Below are 9,174 nucleotides of genomic sequence, written 5' to 3'. Positions count from 1 at the left end.
ATACACAGACACAAGTTCTGTGAATCCAAACAGAGTGAATCTCCCTCTCTGTTCCCAATCCTGGAAACAAAAAGTACTTTCCTATTCCCCCAGAGGGAATGCAAAGTCAGGCTAGCAATCCAACACACAAATCTCCCCTTGATTTCTTCCTCCCACCAATTCCCTGGTGAGTACAGACTCAATTTCCCTGAAGTAAAGAAAAACTCCAACAGGTCTTAAAAGAAAGCTTTATATAAAAAGAAAGAAAAATAAGTACAAATGTTCTCTCTGTATTTAGATGATACAACACAGGGTTAATTGCTTAAAAGAATATTGAATAAACAGCCTTATTCAAAAAGAATACAAATCAAAGCACTCCAGCACTTATATTCATGCAAATACCAAAGAAAAGAAACCATATAACTTACTATCTGATCTCTTTGTCCTTACACTTAGAAACAGAAGACTAGAAAGTAGAGCTACTTCTCCAAAGCTCAGAGAAGGCAGGCAGCCAGAAAACAAAGACACAGACACTCAATTCCCTCCACCCAAAGTTGAAAAAATCCAGTTTCCTGATTGGTCCTCTGGTCAGGTGCTTCAGGTGAAAGAGACATTAACCCTTAGCTATCTGTTTATGACAATGCAACCCTCCTGTCAGAGTGAGTTGTGCAGCTAACTCCTTACCCTGACCCAACGCCCTGCAAGCTGGATCCTCCGCGGGGCTGCTTTGCTGAGATCACAGGAGATGCTGGTCTACGGTGCTCAGCACCAAGACATACCCTGCCGCTGATTTCCTGGGCACAGGAAAAAGGGCCATGGGCTGCATATGAATATCAGCCATTGGGGGGGGGTGGAAGGGTGGGACTGAGCTCACGATCAAGAGTAACTGTGTCCTGACATTCCCCCGCCCTCGTTGCCACAGCGAGGCTGCTGCCAGTGGTAAGTAAATACTGGAGAAGCACTCACAAACGGTGAGGGAGTCCCTTCCTCCGGCTGTGGTGGGGAGGGAGAAGCAGATTTCAGACGAGGTTCCAGGCATCCATGGCCAGAACTGTATTGCTTTTGGGGAAAATCAAAAAAGAGGGGAAATGCGGGAACACCTACAGCCCCAGCCAGCTCCTTAGCATGACCAGAGCCTCAAGCAGCTCTGCAATTGTCCATAGATCAAACAAGTGATTGATGGCTTCCATTAACACCTTACAGCATAACAGGATGCTAATCTCATCCCTGCTTAGCCTCCCCATAGAGTTTAAGGATTTGTCTACACTTAGGCCTGGTCTACACTAGAAAATTAGGCCAGGTCTTTGCTACAGACCTATATCGATATAACTACATCACTCAAGGGTGTGAAAATCCACACCCCTGCATGATGTAGTTATATGGACCAAACCTCTCCTGTACACAGCTCTGTGTGGACAGGAGAGTCTCTCCCATTGACATAGCTACCATCTCTCAGGACTTGTCTACACTACCGCTAAAGTCGATGTAACTTATGTTGCTTAGGGGTGTGGAAAAACCACTCCCCTGAGCCACATAAGTTACATCACCTTAAAGCAGCATCTACATCCTGCTCTGTCAGCAGGAAATGCTGTCCACTGACATAGGCCTGGTCTACACTGGGGATGTGGGGAGAGAGGGGATCGATTTAGTTTAAGCAACTTCAATTACGTGAATAGCATAGCTGAAGTTGACGTACTTAGATTTAGTTACTGTGGTGTCTTCACTGCGGTAAATTGGTGGCTGGCACTCTCCTGTTGACTCTGCCTGTGCCTCTTGCTGGAAGAGCACTCGGCAGTCGATTTATCACGCCTAGACTAGGCATGATAAATCGTCGCCTGCTGGATTGATCACTGCCCATCAATCCGGCAGGTAGTGTAGACAAGCCCCTAGCTTCGGCCTCTCTGTGAAGTGAAGTCGACACAGTGCGTCTTCGCCATCAATGCAGCTGTGCCGATGTCGCGCGGTAGTGAAGACAAGCCCTCGGGGAGCTGGATTAACTACACCAATGGGATAAGCTCTCCCATTGGTGTACCAATGTTTTCACTAAAGCGCCATGGTGCAGACAAGCTGTTAAAATGCTACAGTGGCACAAGGGCATCTCTGCAGCTGTGCTGTGGGAGCACTTCAGTGTAGGCCCTACCTATGCCAATGGGAGGAGTTCTCCCATCAGCGTCTCCCCCAGAGGCTGTAGCTAGGTCCACAGAATTCTTCCGTTGATCTATCGCTGTCTACACAGGGACTTAGGGCAGCTTAACTATGCTGCTCAGGGTATGGATTTTTCACCCTCCTGCAGTTATGGTGAGCTAATTTTCTAATGCAGACCAGGCCTAAAATGATGACAGCCTGAACGACGTGTCTTCTGCACAAATCATGATAGTGGGGAGGAAAAAGGGGAAGGGGCATGGAGGAAGGTAGGTAATGAGGCATGCATGCACATGGACTCTAGTATGAGGGGAGAATGGGAAACCCTGGTATAGGGAGAGGAGGATGGGGGCACACAGAACCCCTAGTATGGGAGAGATAGCGGGACTCTGCTATGGAGGAGGAGGAGGAGGAGGAGGAGGAAGGGAGGCACATAGAATCCCTGGCATGGCAGGAATGTGGGAATTTGGGGGCACACAAAGACCCTGGCATGGCTGGGAGGTGGGAATGGGGATAGGCACATCAAGCTCCTAGTGGCGAGGAGAATGGAGGACCCTGGTATGGGAGATGGGAGAAATGGGAGATACACAGAACCCTTTTCAGAATGGAGTTGCAAGAAGTCCCTGAAATAGAAGGTGATGGGAGGGTGACACACAGGGAGCTGGTGGACAAGGAGCCCATGGAGTGTGCAGTAATCTCAGCCTCTACAAGCTATGAAATGTTTGACTGCCCAATTAATGTACATAAAGCAGGTCTGCTATGGCCTGGTTTTCTTGATTGGTAGATGCAAATTTTGTGTGTGCATCCTTGGCACATTACAAACTGGACCCACTGTAACTTGTTTTGGAAAGTCAGATCCATGTCACATCTTTAACTTTGTTGTGATTTACACAAGCAAAGCCTACAGGATCATAACTTGCCTTCCAGCTTTCCTGGACACCAGTGGAACTTACACTTCATATCTAGAGCTTGTCAACATTTTTAGAACTTTTGAAATTGACAAAAAAATTCACCAAAAATGGAAAAGAAAATCACTAGACATTTTCCCTTTTTTCTTTTTGACATGAATATTCAGATCAATGCTGGGATGGTCTTGACTCCCGAGAGTTATAATTGCTTGTGTTAGCTGATCAGTAAAAACAGGAGTGTTTAAGTGCATAGGACAATGGTGAATTTAGTGTTCCCTTTCTTCTTGATGACTATCTTTCCAAAGCAGATTTCAGCCTAAATAATGGACGTTAAAACTGATGTTAGTGAATTACTTTATTTCAAGGACTATGTATTTCCCATGGTTTGCTCAGTCATTGCATATGTGCTGAAAAAAATGTCACCAGTACCCCCTTAAGTTGTTCAGTGCTGCGGGTACATTACTTAGACAATATTATGTGCACTGTATTATGCTGCACATTTTCAGAGGTGCCTCCCATCAGACCCTGGTTCTATGGTGCTATATCTCCACAGGAAGGTTACTGATCTCTGAATTTACATGTGACTTAGTGTGTTGGGAACGAGAGAGGAACAATTTGTCCTTTCCCATCACCTGCCTTTCCTTTCAATTTAAGTCATTTTGTGTTTTGTTATGAGATACTCTGGTTCAATATCCCACACACATACTCATCACTTGGACAGCTTTAAGCACAATATATGGGCATGTCTTGGTATGACGCTGTAGGAATCTGGGCGACACTTGAGGATATTATGAATACCAACATTGTAAAACAGCAATGAGCTATGCCAGATATGCCATGTAAGATATCTACAAAAATGTTATAATTTGCCAGATATGATCATCTCATTTATGTGTTTGTATCACCTTTGTATTTGGGGTTATAGATATGTATGTAAGCCTGTATTACAAAACTTGTCCTATGCTTCTGATGACATACCCAGACAGTCTGGCATCAGCAATGCCTAGCCTGCTTGATGGCCCATTAAGGACCATCAGCTACACAACTGACCCACTGAGAGAAGGCAAGGGATACACCTCATGCTTCAGCATGACTCACCTCATGCCTACTTGCAGAAAAGGCTTGCAAGCCATGTGCTGGACAGCTTGTGTTTGAAACAAAGGAAGCACAGGCCACATGGCAAAAGACTATAAAAAGCAACTGCATCTTCTCCATTTTTTGTTCAGTCCTGCTCAGGGCCATCCCTAGGAGGGTGCGGTGCCCGGGACATTAGAAACTCGGCGCTATCCCTTGGTGCTCCCCGCAGGCCCCATCCCCACTCCACCCCTTCCTCCAGGGCCCCACTCCCGTTCTGCCTCTTCCCACCCCTGACCCAACTCTTTCCCGCCCAGTTCCACTCCCTTCCCCAGCATACTGCACCCTTGCTCCTCCCACCCTCTCCCAGGGCCTCCTGACGCAATGAAGCAGCTGATCCACAGCAGACACTGGGAGGGAGGCGCTGATGGGCGGGGCCTGCCAGTGGGCAGGAGGCACTAGGGAGAGGGAGAGGTTCTGGTAGGGGGGCTCCTCCTTGCCCCCCCCCCCCACCTGCCCACATGCTGCTCGCCTGCTCATTTGCCTCCTCACCCTGCTTGCCCGCCTGACTCCCATCTCACCTCCCTGCCTGCGGGGCCCCCCAAAGTGCGGGGCCCAGGGCAATGGCCCTGATTCGCTGTACCCAAGAGACAGCTCTGCTCCTGCTTCTTACCTCTGGAGGAACTTTGAAGCTCTGAACAAAGGACTGAATGACCCATCCAAGCTGTGGATGTGATCCAGAGGGACTTTCAAGCCAGCAAACACACCAGTACTGCTAGGAACCTGATATATGGACTTTGAAGTCTTTGTATGTATGTGACTGTTTTACCATTTAGCATTTCTCTCCTTGTTCTTTCTTTTTTCTTGATAATAAACCTTTAGTTGTAGACATTAAAAGATTGGCTGGCAGAATGATATTTGGGGTAATATCCAGACCTATACTGACCCCTTTGGGGTCAGAAGAACATTTTGTATAGTGAGCAGAGTTTTTTTTTTTTTAAACTTCTTACCGTACTGGACTGAGGTGCTGACTGGGAGCCAGAGGACTGAGATGCAATAGAGGGGGCTCTATGATTTCTTTTTTGCTTCTTGATAACTGATATGGGGAATCAGAAGCACAGTTTGTGACTGGTTGAGGAGTATAACTTCAGTGTTACCCACCAGCCTTGGGAATATCTGCTTTCCCCTTTGCAGCCTGCCCTGACCTTGGCATTTCCAGTGCAGGCTGCCCCAGGCACCAAGGGTCACATTGGCATAGTCAACCAGATCCACAGAACCAGATTTGGGATCAGAACCCCACCCTATTCCAAATTTGAAATTTAAAACTGAGAGTGTTAAAGCTTAAAGTTGGTCACCATGAGTGATCCACAATCAAAACTGCAAGCCCTGAGAGAGAGCCAGCGTCTTCAGCATGAGCAAGAAATGGCAGAACTTCGAATACAAGAGAAGCAAGCCTTGGCCCAGCTGGAAAAAAGAAGCTGAGGAGAGAGCCAGGCGAGCTGAGGAAAGAACCAAGCAAGCTGAAGAAAGAGAATCTCTCAGGAGGTGAATGGAGCTGCTGCAAGCTGAGACCAAAGTTGCCAGACAAACTCCAAATTAAAATAATGATAGAACAGCAGGAACTATGTTATCCTGGAAGCCCAGCTCCTCTCTACATCAGTGATGGAGATAGAGTCTTTTCAGTTTATCAGAATGTTGGTATGTTGTTTAATAATGATGTGGTAACAATGTTTAATCAGGGTAATGTTATAACCCAGTCCCAGAAAAAGTGTAAATGGGAATTCTCTGTATTATCTGTAACCGACAGGGAGATTTTTGAAAGGGGGCTGTGTGACTTCTCTTTTGCTTCTTGATAACCAGTCTGGGGATCAGAAGCACAGTTTGTGACTGGTTGAGAAGTTTATCTTCAGTGTTATCCACCAGTCTTGGGAGTATCTGCTCTCCCTTTAGCAGCCTGCCCTGACCTTGGCATTTCCAGTGAGGGCTGTCCCAGGCACCATGGGTCACACTGAGCACCACATGAAAACACCTTGTTATTGTCTCACTGTAGATTATATTCTGTTGCTGTAATACATAACTCAGAGGCCCTTTGGGTATGTGCTTATATTGTGAAAATGTAATCTAGTTATTAATTAGTGTTTTAATAAAAAACTGATAGCTCATTCAAGCTTTATTATTGCAAAACACTGACCCTAAAAATCTTCTGTTGGTTCAGAATGTACTTGCTTACTTAGCAAAGTAGTTCTTGGAGAAGAGCACATCAAACCAATGCTCTGCTTTTGGTCCTAATCTCCAAAGCCATTCCTGGCAATCAGCACGAGCTATCGGAGTGCCTGCCTTATTCTGGGGAATCATGACTTCCCACAAGTGCCATGTCAGGGCTGTCAACTGCTGGGGTTGATATTTGTGAATGTGGGAGACCAAACTTGGTTGGTATTTGACCAATGACTAGAATTCACTTCCACAGCGATTAGGCTGACCATGAATCTCATTAGTTTCAGAAATAAATGTAAAATTCACTTTGACTGAGCTTTCCTACTATCTATATAATAAGATTCCAGGACTGTGACCAGTCCGTTTGTCACTCTGAAGCCTAGAAAGTCTGAGTCAGTGTGAAGCCATTAAAACAGCTACAAGAATGGATGAGGGCTCTTTTTGTTCAAATATCACCAAATTCAATCATCATTGGGTTTCACAAGCTGTTACCACCCAATTTTTAAGTTATCAACCATTCTGACTTTACAAATTGCACACATGCAGTGTACTGCTGCTGCAAGACACATATCTATGACATGCTAAGAGTCCTAAACCATTGTGATATCAGAGGTAACTCAACCAATCACCACCCTTACTTTCCAGCTAATTTGCTTGAAACAATTGCATTGATTGTATGTTGGACACTGCACAGGTGGATTACTTGGCCCAGCTGTGACACTCGCGCAATAGCATGGGCTTTCAGCTACTAGTTAAACATAAATTGTCCCAATTCAGGGGAACTAGATAAACAGATAAACCACAATCCTCATTAGCATGGGCTTCACTTTTCAAAAGTAACTAGTGATTCTGGGTGATTTCCAGAAGGGCTGAGCATCTGCACCCTGAAACTGAGGCCCCCTTTTAAGATGTCTCAGGTCAGGCATCCAAAATCACAAGTCACTACTGGAAATTTACTAGAATTTGTATGGTGCACTGATACACGGTGATGGGTGTGGTATAAATAGCTAGATAGGAAACTGATCTAATTCTGAAACAGAGACTGAGAATTCTGCGTATTAATAAGGGGACAATTTGTCTCTTAATATGGAAGCCCTATGGCTCCAGTATATTATTTAACCAAATATCAGAACACTCCTTGATTCCGTTTTCTTTTTCCTTCTTATTCTGTAGTTCTTAATCATGTGCTTCAAACTTATTAAGCTTGCAAATCAAGCCCTGGGGTTAGAGGCAACCCTGTCTAAATATCTTATCATTTATAAAAAGATTATATTTAAACGTCATATGGAGGAATTCTGAACCAATATAGGGTCCGCAAAAAGTGTAGAAAAAATGGCTAATGTGTCTACTTTTTAATTAAATGTAAATACATTTTGTAAATCCTCTGAGTTTTAAACAGGGAGAATTTACTCTGAATAATTTTGCAGCAGGAATCTTATACATTTTCCTTTTCGGATTAAACTTAGGTAGGAGCATACCTAGGTTGTTCAGAAGAGTTTTATAACTGAAAGCCAGTTACCTCCTCCAGACCCATCATTCCAACCTTAAGCATTTCCACAGATGTTTCCTGTTTGTCAAAAGAAAATCATCCTAATTTAGGTCACAGTGTTTTATCTCTTTTTAATTACAAAAACAAAGTGTGAAATTAGCTAGTGGTAAATGCTTATGCATAACATATGCAGCAGAGGGTCTGCAGTGAGGACACTGGAGAGCAAAATGACAAACTGAAAGAGGGATGGAAACTGCATTCATTTTGTCTGTAGCACTTTTAAGTTGAGATTTTTAAAATGTTAGCTGCACAGCTCACATTCATTCCAATAGGAATTGTGTGGCTATATCCCATAGTCATTTTTGGAAATCTAAACCGTAATCTTCCTTCATTTCCCAGCTTGACTTGACTTGCTGCTTTTGATTCATGGACTCAAGAATACTTTTTAAAATCTGGTTATTAAATTTAATTGATGCCTGGTTCAGGCCAGCTTTTCTTATGAAGGCAAAATTCCTATTGACATTAATAAAGGTTTTGTTTATATAAAACTACAATGTTTTGCATTATGTAATTCCTTTCATTATACTATATCAGAATACTTTGCAGGCCTCATAACACTAACTGGAGCAGCTAAGTATTATAATGATCTGGCTATTTGTACAATTGTCTTCTACTAAAAGGACTCAGAACAAATTAGCTGTGGTCATAGCCCCTGTACTGCTAACAACTAGGAAGAGTCTTCTTTATCTTAAATGGTATGGACCTATGTTCTTGGAGCATGGAGACTATGACTCCTGTCAGTGATGTCACAATGGAGTTCTGAGTAATCATATTGTGCAGCACAGTGACAACCATGAAGTCCAAAAATACCTACGGATTTTTTTACTCTGGGCTTGTCTACAGGGACGCATAGTTTGTGAGAAGAAGGATGTCTCAAACTAGCCAGCTGTTCATGAATTGTCTGTGTGGACGCTGTTGTTGCACATTAAATTTTCCCAGATGTGCTTTAATCTGCTCCCACTTAAAAGCGGCGTAGATCAAAGCGCACTACAGAACTTTTAGTGCGTGGCAGCAGGGTCAATATGGACACCTAGTGCGCAGACGCTTAGTCTAGTATGGGATAGATTTACACCCCAGCTTGCTCTGAACCAAGTATTCATTAGGAGAAGCCCTCAGTATAGTAAAAGAGTGAAATATGTGTAGGTTGAGTATATAACAACTAACCCCCCTTTAATTTTCTCCCAAACTGCAAAGGATATAAACACCAAGGAGGGAAAGGAATTGTTTAGAGAGGGTTGAAGAGACTCTAACCAGGTGTATTGGGATTAAGGAAAAGAAAATGGCTGCTTTATAGTCCTAAAATGGTGT

Source organism: Gopherus flavomarginatus, chromosome 6, assembly GCF_025201925.1.
Source record: "Gopherus flavomarginatus isolate rGopFla2 chromosome 6, rGopFla2.mat.asm, whole genome shotgun sequence".
Classification (NCBI taxonomy): Eukaryota; Metazoa; Chordata; order Testudines; family Testudinidae; genus Gopherus; species Gopherus flavomarginatus.
The sequence above is the reverse complement of the archived record's forward strand: the minus strand, read 5'-3'. Positions refer to the sequence as shown.